At 37.3% G+C, this 26,278-nt stretch overlaps 1 protein-coding gene across 3 annotated transcripts in view; it reads left to right on the top strand.

The window, feature by feature from the left end:
• The first annotated feature begins 2,388 nt into the window (after positions 1–2,388).
• The window catches only part of LOC149786478 (uncharacterized), a 43,885-nt gene continuing 19,995 nt past the window's right edge, over positions 2,389–26,278 (top strand). Inside the window, exons 1-2 of one of the 3 annotated variants that reach the window (XM_089976930.1) lie at positions 2,393–2,573; positions 3,330–3,395. The gene's annotated coding sequence lies outside the window, so the exon portion shown is untranslated. Of the gene's footprint in view, positions 2,574–3,329; positions 3,396–8,049; positions 8,177–26,278 lie in introns of those variants that run through there. The other 2 variants (XM_089976931.1, XM_089976932.1) reach the window with 2 other exon arrangements.

The raw sequence follows: 26,278 nt of genomic DNA, 5'->3' as shown, positions 1-26,278 counted from the left end.
TTGCAGGAAAAGGGATGACTTCGCAGCTAAATGAACAGGTTTAAGTGTCATGTTGACTTCCAACATTTCACAATCTGTTATGGCTCTCCGAAAACGCTCAGTGGACTAGATATTTTAAAATAAATTATCAGAAATGAATTCGATCAGATTTATGATTATTTCTGAATATTTAGTTCTGACAACGAAAACAGTGATGAAACAAACAAAATTTGAACAAAGGAATCGTAATTGTATCTTTCGCTGATAGGTATGTCATTGAGATTAAATTTCATGGAAGATATACGTTATTTGTGTATGTGAAAAGTGATTGCATCCATGAAAAATAAAATACAAAAACTATAGAATAATACTTAAAATAAAATATAAAATCTATAGAATAATGTTATTGAGAAGAAAATACTGAAACTAAAAAATAATGTTGTTGTTTTTCTTTTGTTTTGCTGGTTTTTTTTTAAAAAATACAAAAACTATAGAAATATGTAATTTTAATTAAAATACCCAAGCTATCGAATAATGTTATTTTAAATTAAAATTGTTTAGATAATTGTCATACTTAGATCCAGGATTCTAAAATGGGTTTATGTAGACATCTTCAGGGTTAGAAAATAATCCGTTAGTCAGAAGGTAGTAGTAGATTGCACTACAGACTACAGTCTTTACATTGATATTAGTCTAATGGGACTAAGAAAAATTGTCAGGATAATGTGTCTGGTTGGGACATGATGCTACATGTCTGTGGCACGATGCCCCAGTGGCTGACATCACTACAAGCTGCAACAATGCAGACATCATAGGGATATGACTGAAACGTTTTTAAAGTTACGTTAAAAATCCAAATCTCTCTCTCTCTCTCTCTCTCTCACACACACACACACACACACACAAACACACTCTTTCAAGTCAATATAAAGAACATACATCCAACAAATAAGCTTGGTTTGGATTTATAGGACACACGGTACTAATTATACGGAAGAACTGTGAACCAGTCTAGAAATGGGTGAACAAATAAATAATAGAGTATTTACGGGTTTGGTGGTTTGGTTAATAACGAAAATTAAAATTTTAGTAAAAATACATTTTGAGAGATTATCCTATACGTAATTAAAAAAAAATATAGACAAATTTCTACTGATGCAATTTTATTATTTTTACAGGCTTGACTCAGGAGTACTCAATAATAAAAGTAGCACCTGATTCATTTGGTGCAGAATCAATAACATGTGTTTCATGCACATGTAGATAAGCAAAATGCCGCGGCTCATATGGTGTTCTCCACACATAAGCTTGCAACAAGGTTAGATGTGCAGGGAGACTTATAGGTCTCATCATCAGCACCCAGAAATTTTAAGTTATTGAATTTTGAATATGATAGCGTTTCCATATGTTTACTATTGGAGTTGAATTAGTACCGTGAGAACTTCAACGATCGATATCAGGAACGGCAACTCATCCGAAACATGTATGTGAAAGGGGACTATTGCTCGGATCTTAACGCTAAATGTTACTGTTATAAGTGCCTGTATCATATTCTAGCAGAATCTAATTGTTAGTAGTGACAGCAGAACATTATTCCCAGCATTCTGGATATTTGATACCAGAGACTGTCAACAGGTTCAGTGCTGTTGTTTATCTTCCCATGGCTATCTGAGCCTGGATAAGGCAGAAATGTTAATTTAATTAGAATCCCATGTGTCTAACCCTTACTAAAACAAGAGCAGAGTGATAGAGCAAGCAGTTTTTAGCTGGGCTTGGTACTGTAATGAACACTGGTTTATCTAGTTTATTTTTTTAAGATTTTAGCTTTATTTTACATAAAGTTGTAGGACCCTTACTGGGTGTTTGTGTGTCCTTTGAACCCGAATGTAACAGTTACGTATGACACATACTGAGAATAAGGCATGAAATTTGAAAATATAGAACGAGGAAATGAGAAGTAATGGTGCGAGTCGTACGAGTCACAGGGAATGCTTTCCTGAAATAAACTAGCATATGACCTTGCATTTTCTTTTTCTTTTCAAATGATGTTTAGCGGTGCTTATACCTATATTCTATGTGATTAGGGATGACATAGCAAGCAGAAGTCACGAAAGTCAAAAAATTTCGTTAAACTTTCGTTAACTAACATTGGTGCTCTTTAATTTGAGGGGTGGGTGGAGTGGTCACAACGTTTACAAATATGGTAAAAGAATGTCCCGGGAAGCGTTACCTCCCTTTCATTGCCGCGTTGCACTACAATAAATTATTGGAATTTAATAAAATTAGATCAAATATATCTAACCAAAACTAACTAAATTATCCGTGGAATTGTAAAAAATTATATTAGTTTTAAGTCAATTCATAAAAATTATACGTGTCATCTGAACGGCGTTCCATTTCTTCACTCCACTGTACGAATATTGAATGTCAAGGTCTCCGATAATACATTATTTCCTCGGTTACTAGTCTTACAACATTGAGCAAGTAATCCGAGGTCACAGTCATGTTGTTCAGCGTATAAGACGACGATGTCGGTTTAGTTACATTTCAACAGAACTAACATAACAATCTGAACAAGAAAAAAAGTATTTGAGGTAAGTTAAAGTATCGTTTGCTGTACAATGGATCGATACATGCGGAAGCATTTCACATACCATAAAGGAAGTCTTGGATACTCGTCTTTGAAAGACTGCTTGATCGCGTAGAACACTCAGGCTTTTAGTTACGTGTCCCATACTATGGAGACATGCTATTCCTTTGTATACGTAAACCTCTTGTATCAGTGTTGTCCTCTTTTCAGACGAATCACAGTGCGTGAAAGTCAATAATTCAACTGGAGTTATTGAAATAAATAAATAAATACACAGAAAGGAGTTTAGGCGGGGTGCAAATATCTCTGCATTAATCGATCAGTTACATGTACACTTTCAGAGGAAGTTTAAAAACAAACCAACCCTGTCGAGGGGCAATATGTATAGCAGTAATGTAGTTCAACACAGCGAATTCAAAATTATCGTACTCTGCAGGTTTGGAAAAAGAAAGTAAATTGCGTAGAAATATTGATATATCCCCTGTATCTGCAAATAAAGCGCAGTGAAATTTAAAGAAAAATAATTACTGGGGGCCGGGGTCACAAATCTTTCTCTTTCGCAATAATAATACGTGTATAGCCAGACTTAAGGAATAACAGACAGGTGGACCGACTGGAGAGATGAAGCAGGGATGTACGGTTGATCCGATACAACATGACTTGTGATGTTATCGCTTGACTGTCGTACCAAATAATGTAGGGCGTATACTTGGGGGTTATTAGTTTTCCAGTTTGCAGTATAAATCGTATATCGTTACAGATACTGACCGCCTGTGTTTGCATCGTCCGAGCATTTGCAAGCCCACAAGAAGTCACATCAAAAGAGGTATATACGCATATATTGATTATTGATTTGAAATAGCAAATTCTGCTTCATGCTACGGGGCCAAGTTTTGCAGGGGGTGGGGTGGGGGGGTGGCATACTTTCTTGATACGTCACACACACACACACACACTGTTGAAATGAATATTGGTTGGAAAATTGTAATGATTCTAAGCCTACTCTCTTAGTCTGTCAAGGTTGGGGTGGGGGGAGGGGGCTAGATCTCTAGTTTGACCCCGTCTTGACTGCCACCATTATCAATAATTTCTTACTGCTACGTCTAGAGGTATTTCTGCTTTACCACGGTAATTCTTTCCGGTGGTATGTATCAGAGTACTTTTTCAGTGTACCAGTACTTCAGTAGTTTCCTTCAGTGTGGAATCTACGGAAATTACCGAGTAATTTGGTTACAAATCTACTGATCTAATGATACTAGCAACATGTTTTAGCATTTCATTACAAAATGATTCCATTTTTTTATCAAATATTTTGTTACAAATTAATTTTTAATATTGAAAATACAATTTTATTGACGAACCTTTAATCGCATGGTTGATATGTGTCACGTATGCCAACTTGGTTGCCGAATGAAATCTTTTGGAAAATACTTGTCAAATCCAACTTTTGAAACATAAATCAGATTAAAAAATGGAGAAATAATTCAATTTTGATAGGTTTTCAGTATATATGTGTTCCTTTGTAAGACTGTGAATCATTCTAAGATTTTCCGGAGAGCAAGTGTTTTTGCATTTGGTTTGAATTTTCTCAAACCCACTAAATATTTTCTAGTTTACTGAGTGTATTTTATGTTTACTGGCCATCTCTGCTAAATAACCTGCCGGGATATTTGCATCCCATTCAGAGTTTCCCTGCCAGTTACATAAATTGAGTAGCAAGTAATTTTTCGGCTTCAGCGTCAGCAGTTCCTGTTGTTACCAACAAGCTCTCAAATGTCAGCATAATGCCTTTCAAAGGGTGTCAGCTGTAGTGTGAGCGTAATCATCCTACGTTTGTTACAGTTTTTAGATTGCAATTTATACAATAATTACAAACACATAGCAGTGTCATCTAGTATAAGGTACTGACCATTTAATTTAAGGAGGTGTGTGTGTGTGTGTGTGTGTGTGTGCAATTTTCCATTGAGCCGAGATATTTTCTTTAATCACACGATAATTGTAATTTTTTTCTTCTTCAAATTATATAATGGATACACTATGGTGTTATTTTGCTTTAAATGAGATATTTTGCCCAGCTGTGGAGGGACGGAATGTTTTTGTACAGAAAAAAATGTCCCAGATTCCTGCTTCAGAACATTAAATTTTGGGTCACAAGTATAACTGCGGTACACCGTAGTACGTATCTCGATATGTTCAGAAATATCGCGGTACAAAGTCTTCGGGGGCACCGTGTGGCCGAGTGGTCTAAATCGCTCACCGTCACAGATCATTGCCATCTCACCTCTGCGTGGGTTCGAGAGTCGGGATCGGCCAATGTGGGTACATGAGAAAGCTTGCCGGTAGCTTCTCGTGAGTCGGTGGTTCTTTCCGGGGTTTTCCCGGGTTCTTCCTCTACCAGTAATACTGGCCGCCATGTATAGCCCATCTTGTGCTGAAAAATGGCGTTAAACCATACAGCAACAACAACAGAGTCTTCGTGATACCAAACTCCAGTTAAGTCGACCAACGATACACGTCTTTCCCATGGGCGTATTAACCATTAAGCAGACTAAGCACGTGCTTAGGGCACCAGGGCCAAAGGGGGCACCCCAAAGTTGAGAAAAGGGTGAAAAGAAAAAAAAAACGAATGAAGATTTGTAAAAAAAAAAATTGAAAAAACTAGTGCAAATTGATCATAATGTTCTGTTTCTTGATCATGGTGCACCCTAGGGTTATCTTTCCAGGTGTACGTGGAAAGGAGGGGGGCACCAAGATTCGTCAGTGCTTAGGGCACCAGTGAGCCTTAATCCGCCCCTGGTCTTTCCCCATTCGATATTTCCTCGGTCTTTTCCGTCAAGTCGAGAAAGCTATAGCTATAATTTGCTGCCATTGAGAAATATGTTTCCAAACTACTTTTGTTTGCATGGCACAATATGGCAGCAGAAGGTGACAAATTCATAATCGGAAAATTTTTGGCCTTGTCCGTGGCAACATATATGAGGTGCACTCCGCCCGCGGTGAAAAACCAAACAATCCATTTTATGTGTATTCCGACACTTTCCCATGCTGAATAATCTAGCAATCAGAAAACTGTCTTGAGAAACCAAATACTTCCAATCGTAACACAGTCGTAATTCGCTTTGAGTGTTCGCGCTGTGACATATCCCTGACTCTGGTCACGGAAACTGTCAAAGCTGTACATGACATATGGAGAATATCTTGACATGTACATTTACTTAAATATCTCGCTTACCGTTGATGTCCTTGCATGTTGAGTGTGATTTGGATTTCTTTTAACGTAGCTTTCACAATTTTTCAGTCACATCGCTACGATGTCTGCAGTGTGGCAGTTTATAGTGATGTCTAGCACTGGGGCATCATGCCGCAGACATGTAGCATGATGGCCACCCAGTCACATTATCCTGACACCAGACCGACCAGTCCTTACACTCAGTCCTTACACTAACCTCTTAATGCTGAGCGTCAAGCGAGGCAGCTGTTAGTACCATTTTTGTAAGTCTTTGGTATGACTCGGCCGGGGATCGAACCCACGACCTTCCGCATCCGAGGCGGACGCTCTAACCACTAGGCCGCCGGAGTGGTCATATTACATGTTGAAATTCTACATATAGACTTAACTTCACTCTACGATTCATATTTCTTATTTAAAGGAGACCATAAACCAATGGAAATATAGAATAATAATAATTGGATATTTTAAATCCTGGGAAAAGTGTTAAACGTGTGAGTTACGAAAATAGGTAGAAGGCCGAGTAAGTGACCACAAAATCAACAATCAATTCACAGATCTTTTATCTACACCAGCAGTGCTAAAAAAATCTGATAGCCCGACACCCGGAGCCCTTCTGATCTTAGTTCGGGCCCATCCTGTATTCAAAGTGAGGTGCCCGTCGGGCTTGTCGAAACAAAAATTGTTTGCCTGAGGAAACTTTGATCGCGCTGGTGAAATGAGTAAATGTATTTTCAAGATGTTGACATACATGCCTTAACAGGACACAATCTAAATCGAATCGCCACTGTCCTAGGTGAAATTGAGATCTGATTTTAATCAAATGGAAACTGTGCTAAAAATAAGATTCTAATCCTGTCGTGTTTCAAGAAAACACAGTATTCAGTAATCTTTAAAAAAAAATTCCCTCCCCCCAAAAAAAATTTCAATCTATGCCTGTTGCATGTAGTATGTATAAACGGTAATCTGTAAAATGATTGGAACTAATGTAAAACTATCCCTTGGGCAGTTTAAATAGCAGCTATTAAAAGAAGAGGTCAAATTTTCACATTAACTGGCTGACAATAGAAATTGAGGGGGGGGGGGCTATTGGCCCCACCCCCTTGCCCCAATGTGCGAGCGCCCATGGGACGTGCCATTTCTCCCTGTGATACGCCTTATTATTCCCCAAGAACAAGCCCCTTTTTCATATTCTGGTCAGCTCTGGCTACACTGCAAAATAGCTAAAGTTTTGATTTAAGTACGCAAACAATAAAGCCAGTGTGACTAATTAACAGTTAATCCTTATCCTTGCATTTATCTTGTGAAAAGGACTGCCCTTCGGACATACTTCAAAGAAACTATGTTCAACAGTGTGTGTATGTAAGCACCAGCAATTGATTGCCAAGTAAACGATTTTGTTGTAACTTACGATGCCTAGGACTTCATTTTAACAGTTCAAATCTGCAGTCACAAGTTACCGTACACGTGGCAACTGTTTTTCCCACGTTTTATACCCAACCTTATTTCATCAGCTTTAAGTCTTAATGAATGTAACACTGTTTACTGAATAAAATATTTATTATAGGATTAAATGATTATGGTTGGGTATTTATCGATGTGTAAATTTTACCAAATCACTCACAAAGTAAATAAAGTCCGAAGGACTTTATGTTAACTTTCTGAGTGATTAGGTAAAATTTACACATCGATAAATACCTAACAAAGGACTTTATTTACTTTGTGTGTGATTAGGTAAAATTTACACATCGATAAATACCCAACCATGATAATTCAATCCTTATAATTCCAATTTCGTCGTTTCGTCGTCAAATCTATTTATTCCATCAACAATGCATTCCAATTTAAGTAGCGCGTACTTTCCTTTCATTCGCTTCTTCACATCGCCCCATAATACATAACCTGTACAGAATCACACGAACATATTGACTAGTGTCACAGTTACGTTTATTCAGAATCATCATACTTTGCATCAGTGCTGTCCAACCATTTTGACACCATGGGCCACTGACAAATGTTTTTCTGGCAGCCGAGGGCCGAAGCAGAAAACTGAAAAGCAACGACTACATAGCTGCTCGAGCTCTGGCGGGCCATTTAAAATCAGCCCGTGGGCCGCGGGTTGGACAGCACTGCTTTACATCTTAGCCAATGGCCACCGATGGTTTCAACGCATTTAGTTCATTTACAACATTCTTGTTTAATTTTAGTCAGTCCCATCTGCTACATCCGATGACCATGACCTTACATAATAACAGCTGATACCGAATGAACTAGTGTGCTAGATCAAATTTCCAATCAGACCTTAAATCATAATGGATTTTGTAAATGAACAACATGGAAATATGAACAAGATGATGCTAACCCTTACTAACATAAAGGTAACAATTAAATAAATTGCATACAGAAATAACATGTTATATCATTCTCAACAGCGTTAATACCTGTGAATACCCGTTCAGTGATCTAATATCAGATGAAATGTAATGTAACTACTATCACCGTTACGTTTATTCGGCAACTTCATACTTTTACATCTTAGGCAATGGTAACCCGTGGTGTCAGCACTTTTCTTTTTATATATAAAAAATAGCATTCTTTTTTTAATTATAGTATGTCCTATACGGGAATAACATTTTATATCTTTTTCATCAGCGTTAATACTTAACAAGACCCTTTCAGTTATCTAATCAGAATTTAAATGTGCAGTTATTTAATGTAGAGTTGCTTGCAAAACCGGCCATATATTTTGTTTCGTTGCATAGTTGAGTGCTGGAGTGCTGGAAGGAATTAATGACTACAGATCTAAAAGAATCTAAATAAGCAAAACAATCACCTTTATGGATTATTATATACATTTTTCAAAGGTGTTAAGTCACATTGGTGGTGATGGTAGTTTCACCATTTAAAAACTTTATTCAGTCGTTTAATAATAGTCTCATAAATATTTGTTTTTATTTTTGTGTAAGTGGTCATATTCACCAAACAGCCAACATCCACACAAGTTTCACGTTTTTTAAATAAGCAAACAAAATTAAAATAAAAAAGTAACAAAATTACCACTGAAAACGCCAATACCCCATTTTGTGTTTCGTTTAGCAGCCTCTGAGTATTGATTTATTTCAATAGCTTTTAAGTCCTCCTCAGATAATTTCTTGAATCTTGGTTTATATCCCTCAGCAGCCTCAAAATTGACTGGCCCAGTTCCCACATTATTATTGTTGTTGTTGTGTATGGCTCTGGTGAATGAGGTCATGGGGTGTAGTTGGAGGGAATTTGTCAATCTCTATTGTTCTGTTTTATTTTCAGCGTTTGTAACATCCAACACATTATAGTCAAATCCATTTTCATCTGCTTCAATCGCTGCTATTATTTCTTTTAACGCCATCTCATCTAATTGTTCAAAAAAACTCCGCAGAAAATTGCAATGAAAAATCACCGTAATCGGCCATTTTGCGCGACTATATAGCAGACTAACGTTAAATTGTAAACAATGCATTTCAAAGAATATTTGAAAAAAGGATAAAAGGGTATAATTTCTATTTATTTGCTGAATAAAAAATTTAAAAGATGAAACCATTGTTTCACAATGACGTGTCTACAATGTTTATTTCTATTGCAAACAGTACAAAAACCGAAAGTAGTCCCAGAATTTATCAATGTATAAAAAATTCCAGATCAGTATCACGTGACCGTTTACAGCCAATCGTATTGCGGAAAATCCATTTCATTTATAAAAATTGGAATTATTCTGAATTAGTTCTTTAGGGGCACATATAATAATAATAATAATAATAATAATAATAATGAGGACTTTGTATAGCGCCTAATCTTTGGAAGCTCTAAGCGCTTTACAACATTAGACAACACCTATAAGATTAAAAAACATATATAATGATATGATTACAAAAACAAACACCATGAAATTAGAAAACATAAAAAACATGCTGAAAATATTTAAGGTAGGAAACATTATTAGGTCTTTAAGTTTGTTCCTGCAGTCGAAATAAGTGAGTTTTGAGAGCACTCTTGAATGGGATTACTGTGTCTTTGTGTCTAAGTTCAGTGGGCAATTCATTCCACGTTGCTGGGCCTGGTATGCAAAAGAACGCTGTCCATATGAATTTGTTTTCACAGTGGGAATAATGAGTATACGATTGTCAGAAGAGGAGCGTAAGTATCTTGCTGGTGTGTATGCATGGGTGAGGTCGGATAGGTATATTGGACTGGAGTCCGACAGTGAAACGTAGCAGAGAGAACAAATTTTGTGTTTGATTCTGGATCGAATGGATAGCCAGTGTATGGTACAGAGCAGCGGGGAGGTGTGCTGTGATCGTGGTACTCTAAGTATGATCCGAGCAGCTGTGTTTTGAACTTTCTAAGTTTCAGAAGTAGATATTAAGATGAACCAGACAGAATTGAGTTACAATAGTCCAGTCTTGAAAGTACTAATGAACACACAAGTGTTTTAGTGGTATCAGCTGAAAGATATTTGCGAATTGAACTGATGTGTCTCAGTTCAAGATATGCAGCTTTGCATATGTTCATGACATGTTGGTGCAATGTGAGAGTACTGTCCAGAGTAACACCTAGGTTTCGTACTGATTGTGTGAATTTAATGTTGGTGTTGCTGATATTTATTGTTTGAGGTAAAGTATGTGAATGAGAAAGTCTTTGTGTTGTGATCAGAATGGCCTCAGTTTTATCATCATTCATCTGCAGCTTGTTACATGTCATCCATGATTTCACATCAGAAATGCACCTCTCTACACCTTGTATGGTAGCATCAACTTCAGTTGGGTGGTAGATTTGTATATTTGGGCGTCATCAGCGTACAATAGCTGAGACACTGGATGATGATCTATGACACTTGAGAGCGGCTGAGTGTATAGAATGAAGAGAACAGGTCCAATAACAGACCCCTCTTGAACACCATAATATAGATCAACTGGGCTGAAGTGTATTCCATTTGCAGACACAATTTGTGTCCTGTTGACCAAGTAGGACTTGAACCACAGTAAGGCTGTATCATGAATGCCAAATATATGCTGGAGATGGTGAAGTAATATATCATGGTCTATTGTGTCAAATGCTGCAGACAAATCAAAGAGGGCGAGGACTGTAATCTTTCCGCTATCCAAAGCAGAGAGACTGTCATTAACTACTTTTAGAAGAGTAGTTTCAGTACTGTGGCAAGGGCGATATGCAGATTGTACATTGCTAAAAGGACTGTTTGAATTCAGATGAGATACAAGGTGGGATAGAACAACCTTTTCTAAGATTTTTGATATGAATGGGAGATTAGAAACTGGGCGGTAGTTCTTTAAATCGTTATGGTCTAGTGTTTTGTTTCTTCAGCAGAGGCTTTATAATGGCAGTTTTGAAAAATGATGGGATTTCCCTGATGAGAGAGAGGTATTAATAACATCAGTTAGTGAAGGCAATACTGGATCTAAGCACTCAAGCAGCAGTGATGCTGGAATTGGATCAAGTTCACATGACTTTGGTGCACTCTTCATCACGATTGTACGTACGAAATCCATAGAGACAGGTTCAAATGCTGCTAATGGTTGCCGCTCAAATTCTGTATCCCAGCTGTATGGTGATGACGAGTCAATTGAAATTGTGGTGTCAAGCTTATCTCTAATGGTTTGTACTTTGTCACGGAAGAAATTTGCAAACATGTCAGAGAGAATGTCATTAACTACTTTTAGAAGAGTAGTTTCAGTACTGTGGCAAGGGCGATATGCAGATTGTACATTGCTAAAAGGACTGTTTGAATTCAGATGAGATACAAGGTGGGATAGAACAACCTTTTCTAAGATTTTTGATATGAATGGGAGATTAGAAACTGGGCGGTAGTTCTTTAAATCGTTATGGTCTGGTGTTTGTTTCTTCAGCAGAGGCTTTACAATGGCAGTTTTGAAAAATGATGGGATTTCCCTGATGAGAGAGAGGTATTATTAACATCAGTTAGTGAAGGCAATACTGGATCTAAGCACTCAAGCAGCAGTGATGCTGGAATTGGATCAAGTTCACATGACTTTGGTGCACTCTTCATCACGATTGTACGTACGAAATCCATAGAGACAGGTTCAAATGCTGCTAATGGTTGCCGCTCAAATTCTGCATCCCAACTGTATGGTGATGACGAGTCAATTGAAATTGTGGTGTCAAGCTTATCTCTAATGGTTTGTACTTTGTCACGGAAGAAATTTACAAACATGTCAGGAAGGTCGACTGGAGAGAAGGTAGTTGGAAGTGGTGTACATTTGTTCCTTGACATTAGCTTGTTAGTAATCTCAAAGAGCTCTTTGCAGCTGGAACTTTCCATGATCTTAGTAGTGCAGTGTGCTGATTTCGCTACATGGACTATATTTGTGACATGCTTCTTAGCGGCTTCATAAATTTGCTTATGAATAGTGAGTCTGTTGGAAAGCCAAAGCCTCTCAGCTTTACGGCGGTCTCTTTTAGCAGTGCGAAGCTGGTCCCTAACACTGCTGTACCATGGAGAACACTTTTGAATTGATACTCTGCACTTGGTAGCTGGGGCATGTTTGTCGAGCAGTGAACGCAGACAGTTATCGAGTTGTTCTGCTGTAGGAGGTAAACAAGTTGTTAGGTTTGCTTGGATGTCATGCATTAGTTTGGTTCTGTTTATCATATGGAGGTTTCTCTTAGTAACAGATAAAGGTGGAGTGTTATTGACTGATACGTCAAGATGGCATATAATGCAGAGGTGATCTGATGCAAGTTCATGGGATACCAGGGAGGACCGTAGAATGTTATCATCAGGTCTGTGAAGAATCCAGTCTAAAATGTGACCATGTTTATGGGTGGGTTGGTTAACTGCCAGTTTGAGGTTGAAAACATTAATGGAATCTAGGAGTTTTAATGTGTTTGGGTTTCCGGGACAGTCAAAGTGAAAGTTGAAATCTCCAAGAATAATCAGGTTGCCACCTATCGAATATCCATACTCAGGAGATTCGGAGACTGCTCCAAAAAGAGAGAGTCAGTCAGCTTGTTTTATCTACTAGGAGGAGGGCGGTATAGGCAGAAAAAATTGACTGATCTTTGCTCCAGTGCGAGTGTGGTTTGGACTAGTTCAAACGATGGGTGTTCGAAATTAAATGTTGTGGTGTGGTTAAGACGTTTGATCATGGAGTTCTTTGTGATGACAGCCATTCCACCTCCTCGAGAGTTACGGGGGAACTACTTGATGGAGTAACCAGTGGGTGTTAGACCCGCGCACTTGGGTTCATCGCCTGATGTTTTTAGCCATGTTTCTGTCAGGAAAAAGACGTCGATATTCTGGTCATTGATAAAATTAACTATTTCTGTGCGCTTTTCCCGTGGTCCTATTGACTGGGCATTGAATAATGCAATACGCAGAGGTATCTATTGGATAGTCGACACAAAGGCTGACGAATTAATAGGGATTTGAATTAGGTTATCTAAATTAACGGTCGAATTTTTAAATTGTTGAGTCGGAAAGGGCATAAGGGAGATAACTGGAATCCTTCTTCCTATTCTACGCCGGCCAGCTTTGAAACAACGTTTTGTTTTTTTGTTTTTTTTTTTTCGCTTCTGTTTACACTTAAGTAATGATGAATGTAATCCCAGTTCGTTTAGTCTAGAGCACAATGTATTGTGGAGAGCCAGGGATTGGTCATTTAAAGCAATTAATGAGGATCCATCATAGCATAAACTGGTTGACTGGCGAGTATCACGTGATGGCGGTTTGTTCAAAAACGAAGGAAGTTGTAACAGTGGAGCAAGACAGCTGAGAAAAGGTCTAATTGTTTTCGTTTCCAAAACAAGGAGATGAGGAAACACATACTAACTGAACAGCCAATACACAATATACTGCATGGTATATTTGGTTTTATTTCTTCTTTTACTTTAATCATGGTAATTAAACTCTATATATACGGTAGATGAATGTCAGGTGTTAACTGGCCGAGTTTCTTTGGCTGAAATGGAGATTGCGATTTTGTTTGCAGATTAAATTTGACAGCATTCACAGTGATCATTCATTTAAGCTAATTGGTGACAATTTTTATCTTTTATTTTTTTTATACTATAGTACTGTTGTAGTCGTTTAAAAACATTTGAAATTTACGTGAATAATGTTTAATCTTAACGTTCTATTTTCTGAAGAAGAAAAAACTGTCATGTGATATTAATTATTTCGTCCAGTGCCGGATTTAGACGTGTGTGTGTGTGTGTGTGTGTGTGAGAGAGAGAGAGAGAGAGATTTGGATTTTTAACGTAGCTTTAACAATTTTTCAGTCATATCGCTAATATGTCTTGCAGTGTGGCAGTTTAGACATAGCGAGGCCCTAAGCTATGGGAAACTGTAGAGGTCCTATTTGGTATAAAATAAAATCGAGGCCCCTCAGATTTTGAGTTCAGATAGTGAGGCCCTAAGCGAGGTTTTTCTCCCGGCTTGGGAGTTGACAGGTATGAACTGTCCGGGCTTGCGGAATTTCAGTCAGGGCTTGAGTTTATTTAAGTCACCAGCCCAGGGTCTGTGCCGAAACAATAATTCTTTGAGCACTGACAGTACAGTACATAAACTATTATACCAGACAGCAGATTCAACTTTTGAATGTGCAACCCAAAATGGTCTCCTCCAGTCTGTCTCATTCGCCACGTTTATGTTTGTATTCCAGGACTGGCTAGTATTGCGTCACGGGACCACGTGATCTGTCGTCTCACCAAAACTTGGAAAAACTCGGGAATTTACGGAATCGTGGTATCTTCCACGCAATATAATACTACCCGCTTACGATATTTGATTTATAAACATTACAGTCGAATTAAAATCTGTAGAGAATTACATACGTAAAAGGAAAAGTTTGATTTCTGGATTCCTTTGAAGAAGAGTAGTTCACTGTACAGAAGATACAGGTCAATTTTTAGCAACGACGTGCTTTCGTCTCGTGTATCAGCGGATTAAAGACATAACGAATGCTATGATCGCAATTTCTGAGAAAATAAATCATATTCCTATCGATTTCATGCAGGCATATCTCGATGAAGGGTCGTTCAAGTTTGCTGGGCCGGCTAGTAAGCGGCTACCACATGCCGACACCAAATCGTGTCGGCGAGCAGCAGAGGAGGGGAGCAGACCACTTAAGGGAAGGGTCACCCTTGTTATACAAAAAAAATAGTGACCCTTCATAGAGGTCAAATACCATGTCTACGGTTGTTTGTCCCCAACATAATTGTAGACGAGCCTCCTCTGCTGCTATGTTATTCTGAATCTTCGGAATCCTGGGATTTTGTTCTATGTTTCAAGTAATATTCAAGTTCTGATGGTGGTTTTTCTATTTTTGGATTTACGTTTTTTCTTTTTCTGTAATATATCATTAAACTTCTGTATCGATCTCCACCGCAATTTTTGCAAATCTGATATAATCCTCTAACGCCGTTGTTACATCCAACACATCTTCGTGGACCAGCATGAGGGTTTTTCTTTACAAGATAATTATGTTTTTTGCAATATTCTCCACGACATTTTTTATCACATTTGTTAGTGGTTCCTTGACGCAGCCACGCACAATTGTTCATTATATTAATGATATCAGTTTAATTTTATCATCACCCCCTCTGCTGCTATAATAATTAAATCATTATGTTATAATAAAATGGTACATCCGGAATCTCATACTGCAAGAATAGCTCGAGAACGATTAGAAGCAATTAAGAAATTTCTTCCTGTTAGAGATTCATTTAGAAAAAATCTACAAGCGCAGCAAGAAGCACAAGTTGAGTACGAAGAAGAAACTAAAAAACTGTTTAAGCCCGTCACTGCAGCTACTGAACAAGTTGCAACAGTCATCAAAGAAGATCTTCTTCCGGTATCAAAACAAACTGCGGCGCAGACTGAAAAAATAGCAAGAAGAACTAAACAGACAAAAAAGATTTTACGAGATCTTCCACCTGGCATAGCCAGGGAAATAGCTGCAGCTCAACCTCCATATGTCGGTGAAGAAATACTTGAAGGTATTGGAAAATTTCGTACTGAAGTCGCCGACGTGGGAGAAAAATATGCATCTGAATCCAAACCAGTAGGAGAGAATTTAGAATTAATTGCAAGATTTAACGAAGGAACTGTTGAAGATATTAGAAATACTGAAAGAGAAAAATTACCTGAAATGATATTATTTGGTATATTTAATAAATCTAGTATTTTAAAACCTAGTTATGAAAAAGTAAATAATGATAATTTTGTTAAATGGATATATCGCGTATATTACAACAAAAAACAAGCTAGAGGCCCAGAATACAAAAGTCTTCATGAAGAAGTAAAAAGACTTTATAAAGAGAGAATGAAACAACTAGAACAAGAACAACTCTCTTAGTATCAACTTCCTCCACCTCTGCAACAGATAGAACAACAACAGTCTTCTTCACTGCAGGAAGAGATGATGTTGAAATCACCTATGGAGAGAATAAAAAAGATGACGAGAGAAGTAAAGCAAAGAATGAAGAAAGGATTGAGAAAAAAAACTAAACAGAGGGAGGAATTACGTTCACTGGGTGAAGAAAGAGATCCTGACGATGATCCTCCTGGCGCTGTAGGGAGTGGTTTTTTGACTGCATCAGGAGAAAATAATTTTGTTTGTCCTAATAATATCCTCAATGACGTGTCACGGTTAGAAGTTCTCATAGGGGGAAAACGTGCAGGAAATAACTCAACAGAAATAACCAATGAAATATCTGATATTTGTCGAAGATTATTTCAAGGTGGTATTATGGATCGCAGCATTTATCGTTCACTTATTGATGAAATTGCTGATGATTATCACAGTGACTAAACAATTAATCAATCAGTATATAAAAATGATTATACATACTGCTCAACGTGGACCGATCATGGTCAGGGTAGTAAACTCACGACTGCCAAATTACAAAGTAATTTACGGAGATGGACTTGGTGATGTTATTCAGGGTTTATTTAGAAGGATGGCTCCAAAAGCAATACCGATTGTAAAACAATTAGGTATGAAGGCTATTGAGGCTATTCGTGAAAAAGCTCCTGGTACAATTGTCAATGTTGCTGGTAAGGCGTTCTCGGCGATCAAAGATAGACTAGCACGATTAATAAGACGAAAACAACCACCAGTGAAACTGGCAAGTACTGAGGTTATGCCAGCAAATGTCAGTAAAATAATAAATCAGGCTGCAAATCAAAAACTAGCGGAATTATCTGAGGAAGCAGAAAAAAATATAACAGCGAATTTAATAGCGGGAGGCGGTCTTCGTCGACGATGATTATCATTTGGAAAAATGGTAATTACAATAAAATGTTTAAACGCATGTCCGACCCAGCATTTGACATGGATGCACCGGTCCTCAAAGATGAATCAGTGCGTGATTATCAATTTTATTCCTATGACGCAAGACAACCAAATCAGTGGGGGAGAATCGAATTACAGGTTCATGATACAAGTAGATATTTCTTGCCCGCTGAGGCGTTTATTGAAATAGAGGGTAGAATTGTAACAAATGTTGTGGCTAATACGCCATATGCTGCTAATTTGCGTGTTGGTTTTGTCAACAACGGGATTATGGCACTGTTTGATAGCGCCACATACATGATTGATGGAAAAAATATTGAATCAATTCAGAAGGATGTCGATGTTGCTACAACAATAATTGGTCTAGCCAGATATTCTGATGATTACACAAGATCAGCCGGTCCAACAATGATGTTTGCTAAGGATATTACTGACAGCGCTGATCATGTTCAATATACCAAAATACGGACACCTCGAGATACTGCATCTGATCCACAACCGGATGACTTTGAGCACGAAGATAGACCAGGTGCTGCTTTTGATGTTATAAAAAGTGTTAATGCGACTTACAACCTGGGATTTGCAACACGCCGAGCAGCGTTGTCAGGAAATGATAGAAATTTTTCATGTGCAATTCCATTATCTCACATCTTTGGATTTTGCAGAAATGTTAGAAAGGTCATCTTTGGAGCTAAACACACAATTGTGCTCGTAAGAAAAAATAATGATAATGATGCAATCTGGCGAGGTGCTGGTGTCGCTGATGGTAAAGTAAATATATCAAAGCTTTCATTGTGGATGCCAGTAATGATTCCATCTATTATTGAAGAACAAAAATTACTATCTTTTATGGATCAAGGCGGTAAATCATTGATATCATGGTTAACAACAACCACAGATGCTATTCAAAGCTCTGTTAATGGTTTATTTACATGGAATATAGCATCACAACAGGGTGTTTCTGCACCGAGACATATTTTTATTGCGCTGCAAGATAATACTCGGACGAGTAATCAAGAACGTTCACATATGATATTTGACAACCTTGGAGTTAATGAAGTTTCCTTGCGGATAAATGGACATCAAGAACCGGCTGAGGATATATTGTTAAATTTTGATCAAAATCACGTAGCGCGTGCATATCATCGTTTGATGTCATTCATGGGACGTGATCAAAACGTAGATACTGGGCTGCAAATATCACAGTTAGATTTTACAAAACTATATCAGATTTATTACTTTTCGTTGGAACATCTTGATTTATCCAAACAATCTGTCGTTGATATACACTTTCGAGCTCGTGTTACTAACCCTCCTCCTGATATAGCTGGTCCACCACTTGTTCGCGGCGCCTACAAAGCAATCGCGGTTATACTTAGCGATAAAGCCATGTTACTTGAAGGTGGTAGTGGTCGAATGAGATTCGTTGATGCACCAGTGGAAAATCTTTAATCACCATTTGAAAAATGGCAAGTATTATCATAAAATGCCATATCAACACGTTAGTGTCAGTCTGACTCACGGTCAGATTAAAAACCTTCAATCAAATTCAGCAAAAAACTGCGGAATGAAAATATCACTAAAGCGAGATCAGATCACGGGTGGTCAAAATAAGCTATCATTATCAGAACGCCAGCTTAAACATTTCAACGACGCTAAACAATCAAAAACAGGCGTCAAACTCAATCTCTCTGCGGGTGCGGTTAAAGACTCAATTAAAACAGGCGGTATATTTCCACTTCTTGCGGCCATTCCGGCATTAATAGCTGCTGCCGCGCCAGCCGTAGCAAAGGCAGCCGCGTTAGGTGCTGTTGGAACAGCTGCTGGAATGGCTCTAAAGAAAGCAACAGGGCAAGGATACAAAAAAAAGGGACGCGGCTTAAGATTGCCAGGATCTCGTTGGGGGAGAGGTCTAAGGCTTCCACGTTAGACGTTCCAGCATCAAATTTTGATTTACTTGACGCCGCTAAACGATTAAAAATATCTGCCTTTAGAGGTGTTTTCATGCGAGATCAATTACCAAAACAACCAAACAAACTCGAAACAGGTATTATTAATCTCGACGAACGTTCCGGACCTGGTACTCATTGGGTATCATACGCGGTTGATCCACGTGGAATCGTTTATTTTGATTCATACGGGTTAGCTCCGCCTGTTGAATTTATCAAGTATGTTGCACCACTCCACGCAAAAACCAAAGTTTGGTATTCAACGCTACCCACACAAACAATGACGGATCCGCCAATATGCGGCCGTGAAGTAATTAATGTACTCGATGCTATATCAAAATCAACCAGGCCACCACATAAGGTCGTGCATGATTATACAAGCAACCGATTCGTTTTAAACAACAGGTCTTATTATAATGGTTGATATTTACGGAAGATCTTCCTCACGCGTTAAGAAAAAACCCGGCGACGTTGATCTATCGAAGTACGCGACTAAGGATGACCTCGCTGATATTATGAACCTGGCTGGAGTTGACCCAGATGAGGTTGTTATTTTTCAGGATCGACATGGTAAACTAAAAAGCAGCAATATCAAATGGAATGATATAGTTCGACGAGTATTTGGTGCAGTTGCGGATAATATACCCGTGTTTACCGACAGCGGCAAAATCAGGGATTCAGGTATATCGTTTACAACCATTAGAGATGAAATTGGAAGAAGCGTTGATAATCGCGTGAAAAACACCGGTGACACAATGACGGGTGAACTTAGCATGAGCGGAAACAAAATAGTAGTTTTAAGAGATCCAACATCCGACGAAGATGCTGCAACAAAAAGGTATGTTGACACCGTAGATGGTAAATTATCCACGCTGAGAGCCGAGTATGATGTTCACGTAGGCGCTTTTGGAAGATTTCGAAGAAACCATCAAAAAACCACAGAAGAATTCTTCGGAACTCCGCTTATTGTCAACATAAAACTCGTTGATATCAAAACCAACATCGACACGATCAAACAAACACAGCAGGATATCAAGACCAACATCGACACGATCAAACAAACACAGCAAGACATCGTAGCGGGAATTCCTGAAATCGTTAACAAAACAAGTCTGATTAAAATCCCAGCCGGAATAACTTCCGGGCATATTACCAACATCGTATGCACGGTATCATCGGGATTTGCAACATGGTCAAAACAAAATAATACTATCAAATATACCGCAACAGTCACTGGCGTGTACAGGCTGTCTGTGTTTAGTGCTGCAAAATTTGAAATATTTACAACGTTTCCATGGCGTCATTCCACCGACAGGTTTTCCGGGGTTGTATCTGTTATATTAAATAGCGGAACCGAAGAAATATTTATTCTGGAAGCAGCTGATAAGAAATTAACCGCAACATCCTTCTGGTGGTGTTTGGAATTTGTAGCTGGAACACCTCAATTGGTTACGGCATAAAATATAATGAGTGCTATCGACGTTCAAGGATTTAGGTACAATCAAGCGCGTGAATGGCAGGCAGCGTTGAAAGATCGAGTCGAATAATATACAGTAAAAATAAAAAAGTATCAACGACGATTAGTTATCATCGACGTTGTTGTTTATTCGGTATCCGCTGTTGTTGCCGGAGGTGGAATAATATTATCCGCGGTAACAATGATGGCACCAGTAGCTGTGACTATTTGTGTTTGTGCAACTACGACAATTGCAGGTGTGCTTAATATCGTTGCAAAAAAAATATGTACTTGCACGAACGAAAAATTATCCGATTACAAGATAAAATTACACATAGCAACTGTCGCATACACGAGGTTATCCTCGTTGTTATCAGCGAGACTCAATGATGGAATTATATCCGATTTTGAGTTTTCAATGATGATCAGCGTATACAATTGCGCCGGTATTAAAGGTACGAGTATCAATAATGACGGAATTACTGCAGCAGATCGTGACAAACACAACCCCGCACAAAACCACGATGATCTCGCTAAGTTCGATTAATCCTGAATTTAACATCAATTTTCCAACAGCAATTCGCGCAAATGAAATTGCACTAGCACAATTACGAGTATATTACAGCTGGCCAAATATCAGATCAAAATCATTTAATGGTACACCAGCAAATAATTCGCTCGTATTTGCTGATAAAAACAAACCTGATGGAACACCTGACTGGGTTGTTGTTGGAATACCAACTGGTAGTTACGAGGTCGAACAAATCAATGATGAATTTGCTCGTAGAATAAAATCAATAACAGGAAAAGAATAAAAAATATCAATTGATGTTCATGAGCCGACCCTGTCCTCGACGATTGAAATAAACTCGCCTGATTATGCCGTTGATATTTATCAGTCCACGATAAGATCCGTGCTAGGTTGGCCTGATATTGCGCCAGTGTATGAAGGACCACCAGAACCAAAATTAATTGATTTTATCACTGACAATGCCGGGTTTATAACAACTCCAAAATACCGAAATTTGTATCCATGGACTGGTAGGGATTTTCGTATTATTCGTGGTGATAAAAAATATTATCCTTTTACTCCGTTTTCTATCACTGATTTTGATGTGAAAACATCAACTGAAATCGTTTATGAAAGAGATTTCAGATCACATGCTAGCGAAATTAGAACTGAATACACAACTACATTAACGACATTAGCATATTTATTTAGAAACTATATCCTGGAGTATCCCAGTATCAGTCTAAAACATCAGATCATTGCAACGATACAACATTTAAATCAAATTGTATTAGATCTTAAATATTTTAATCAGACCATTATTGAGGTAATAAATGCTAATAATTATATAGCTACAGGAGAAAAAAAAAGTATCAAACAAATATACATTGATCATTATAAAATAACTGAATCAGATTTATTAAATTTTACACTACCAGGATTTGAAACTGACGAATTGATAATATCACTCAATGATCTTGTCGTGAAAAACTTTTCTGAAATATTAGCTGTGTGGAAAAAACTAGCACCATATCCAACTGTTCTTAGATATGATAATGATCCACTCGGAGGCGGTAGGCACATATCTCCGGGAATCGTTAATATAACGTCGACGGTCGCGGTTAATCTAGTTTGTGACGTAATTGATGGCAGTTATCAAATAGATCTTGGAAAATCAAATCAGGCTCAACAGGGATACATCCTATACACGTTCACACCACAAGTCCCCCCTGGCGATTTGATCGTGCAAGTACCAACCAATCCTGTCTATCTACGCACACATAATCAGTATTTGTCACGAATAAATTTCAAACTCACGGACCACCTTAATCGCTTAATTGACCTACGTGGAGAAGAGCTTGTAATAAATCTGTATGTAAAGTCGTAGAAGAAAGATCCAACGTGAGGGTTTTTATACACTTGAAAACGCGCGTTTTCACAAAACATAACAATTTAGCCACGGAAACGAGGATTTCTTATTAACACAATGAACTCCGGCGCACTAGTCGAATAAATATATCTGATGAAGTAATTCATCTTTTTTAAAATGTTTTATTTTTTCCTGAAAATTTGATCATTTTCACATAAATAAGAATCTTCGATTCTAAATCTTCGATTCTAAGTACCAACTCACCCATAGAGTTATAAATAAATAATAATTCAGAAATAAATAATTTGTAAAATTAAGAAATTTGTACAATTTTGTGAATTTGATGGGGTAAATGGTAGTCAAAATTAAGAAATTTGTACAATTTTATGAATTTGATGGGGTAAATGGTACTCAAATTAAGAAATTTGTACAATTTTATGTTTTTGATGGGGTAAATGGTAGTCAAAATTAAGAAATTTGTACAATTTTGTTAAATTTCAGTAAAAAAAACAAATTAATTCAGTAAATAAATAAATAAATAAAATAATAATTCAGAATAAATAATTTGTAAAATTAAGAAATTTGTACAATTTTATGTTTTTGATGGGGTAAATGGTAGTCAAAATTAAGAAATTTGTACAATTTTGTAAATTTGATGGGGTAAATGGTAGTCAAAATTAAGAAATTTGTACAATTTTGTAAATTTGATGGGGTAAATGGTAGTCAAAATTAAGAAATTTGTACAATTTTGTTAAATTTCAGTAAAAAAAAACTAATTCAGAAATAAATAAGAATCTTTGATTCTAAGTACCAACTAGCCAATCAGAGTTATAAATTGCATAAATAAGAATCTTCGATTCTAAATCTTTGATTCTAAATCTTTGATTCTAAGTACCAACTAACCCATCAAATTCAGAAATAATATTTTCTGATCAAAGATCTCAGTCATCTTCAAAATTACTACTCTGGATCGTTTCACCAGTAACGAAGTTACTCTCTAACATAATTTTTCTTAATAGTCTTATGCGAGCACTAATCGTTTTCTTTGCCTCATACTCGTGGGATAATAACGATTTAATTCTTTCTACGGCGGCAGAGAGAGAAACGAACTCCTTCACATGATCATCTTCTACGGTAGCTAGCGACTGAAACATTGCCGATTGAATCCGTTTCATGAGACTGTATTCAGATGATAGTGTGTGTGTCCCCATGGTTTTACGTTCTTGTAAAATCTCAAAGTCAGAAACTATTTTTTCAGGATTTAGTTCATCAGATATATTAATTCCATCTTTTTTCAATTTTTTAATAGCAACAATTACATCATTGATATTTTCATGGTTCATTATATAATATATAAATCTTTAAAATAAAAAAAAATATCCCTAGAACACCTATCGAGTGTTTAGCGAGTTCGTCGGGATGTTTCAGGGACAGCACAACATATACAATGAATGAAGAGCTCCTATCGAGTGTATTAGCGAGCTCAGATTATGAATGAAGAGCCCCTATCGAGTCTTTAGCGAGCTCAGATTATGCATTGGACGGCACAAACATATAACTAACTAAGGAAATGGTTATATACAATGAAATGGATATATACAATGAATGAAGAGCCCCTATCGAGTCTTTAGCGAGCTCAGATTATGCATGGACGGCACAAACATATATTATGAAATGGAACCTCTATTCGAGTCTTTTAGCAGGTTTAAGTATGTAATGAATGAAATATATATAATGAGATGTAATGAATGAATGAATGTAATGAATGAATGAATGTAATGAATGAAATATATATAATGAATGAATGGCCATTTTTCTCCGCTCAACAGAACCACCTACCCCAATAATCAACCCGTGGGTGGTACAAAACATGTATCAACCACCGGTGATACGTGGTTTGGATGGTTTTGAGAGCGGAGAGAGGCTGGCGGTGCCCCAATTAATTATAAAAATCGCTAATATGCGTAACCACCGACCAATTGTCAGTCATGGGATTCGATCCTGGACCGCGAGCGTCACAGTCCAATTCGATACGGATTGAGCTATCAAATCTTATTACAAACATATGTTTCGGAAGTTAATATATAGCTACAGCAATTCTGAATTCAAGAAATACGTTTTCACCAAACAAGTTAGATTTATAAATGCTGGACCACGCCATCTAACTGTTAGATGTTTTTCATTCTTACTGTTAATGTTTTTCATTCTTACTGTTAATGTTTTTCATTCTTCCTGTAATATAACTGTTAATGTTTTTCATTCTTACTGTTAATGTTTTTCATTCTTCCTGTTAATGTTTTTCATTCTTCCTATGACTATACGAGATTTTCAATCCTCTCCATAGAAATATATATTACGAGATTTCCCACTCGTAAATCTGTATCGTGGTCAAGGGAGTATTTAGTTGTTAATATTACTCGATAAAAAAAAAGTAACCACACATACGCACACAAATACATACGCACACACATACGTATACAAATATATTTTGCTCTGAACAAGGAAAATGCAATTGATTTTTAATTCCAAACACTATATACATGTATTTCTGTAATTGAGTAAATACATGCAGGATCCCTGTACTGTTAACCCGCCACGATCGATACATACTAGACGCTGGATTCTGCATTCAGTAAGCTGGCATATAAATGTCGGTTTTCTGTAATGTATATGCTGTGTTGTTCTAAATGTTTCACTAATAGAACAGAAAAATACACGAACTGCATATTTTTGTAAGTTAGAAACCGAAATAATTATGACCATAAAATTACCTCCCTTTCATGAGTCTAAAATAAGTAGTGTATGGGGGAAAATCTGTGACATAAATTAATTTAATGTGGTAATGATAATTATTGATATCGGAAGATAATTTTTTGCTTATATTTTTTCGATAAAGCTGTTTTATGTATATTTTCTGCTACTTTTTGTACTGATTGCGAGTGAATATCAAAATATTTTGCAGCTGAATGCATTGAACGAAATATTATTTCTTCACCAGTTTCTATGTTTGTGGAAATTACCGCCCTCTTTCCGATTGTCTTACATCTTCCTGTATTACCGCGCGTATTATTCTCGCTGTATGTGACAACACAAAGGTTGGATAAGGAGTTGTTCTGAGGATCCCCGTCAAGATGATCAATAACAAGACCGTCATTGATCAATCCGTTATGACACTCATAGGTAAATCTATGACACAGATAATGTTTCTTTCCTCCCTTGTACGTGAACGCTAGATAACCAGAATTAATGACATGACCAACTGGTTTTTTTAACCTGCAGTGTCTGATGATACCATTAATATTTGATTCGTAGTTTGTCACGACAGGATGTGGGATAAATATATTTTGCTCCATATATGATAATATTATTTGTTTAAATTATTGTTTGTCTGAAAACTTAGTTAGATAATCCTCCACGGATTTTATAGCATTTTCACTACTATTATTTTTTTTGTCATAATATCTTTTAAGCTCTCTGAACCGTTTTCCCCCGCACTTTCCACATAATTTTGTTTTTCCTCGCACTCCAGTACCACATCGCAGACATGGTATTGGTCCTAAGCTTCCACGGTTAATGCACTGCATGTGTTGTCCGCAGAACTCCCTTTTACAGGATTTATTACAACGAGTCAATGAACCCACCATGAGCCATCTGCATTGAGACATTGTATACATAATATTTTAATTTAAATACTTGTCTGAAATATAGTATGAACGAATTCGATAGATTATCCCGAATAAAGCCTTGGAGCGTGGATAAATTCAACCTTGACAGAATATCTCCAGACTTACCAGTACGAGATCTGGTTGATCCGAAAAATAAAAGTTTGATCTCGAAAATTCACGACGCCAAGAAAGAATTTCACACAGATGGTGCATCTCATGTCTGG

This window comes from Sinohyriopsis cumingii, chromosome 12 (genome assembly GCF_028554795.1).
Source record: "Sinohyriopsis cumingii isolate HCF-2022 chromosome 12, ASM2855479v2, whole genome shotgun sequence".
Taxonomy (NCBI): Eukaryota; Metazoa; Mollusca; class Bivalvia; order Unionida; family Unionidae; genus Sinohyriopsis; species Sinohyriopsis cumingii.
The sequence above is the reverse complement of the archived record's forward strand: the minus strand, read 5'-3'. Positions and strand labels throughout refer to the sequence as shown.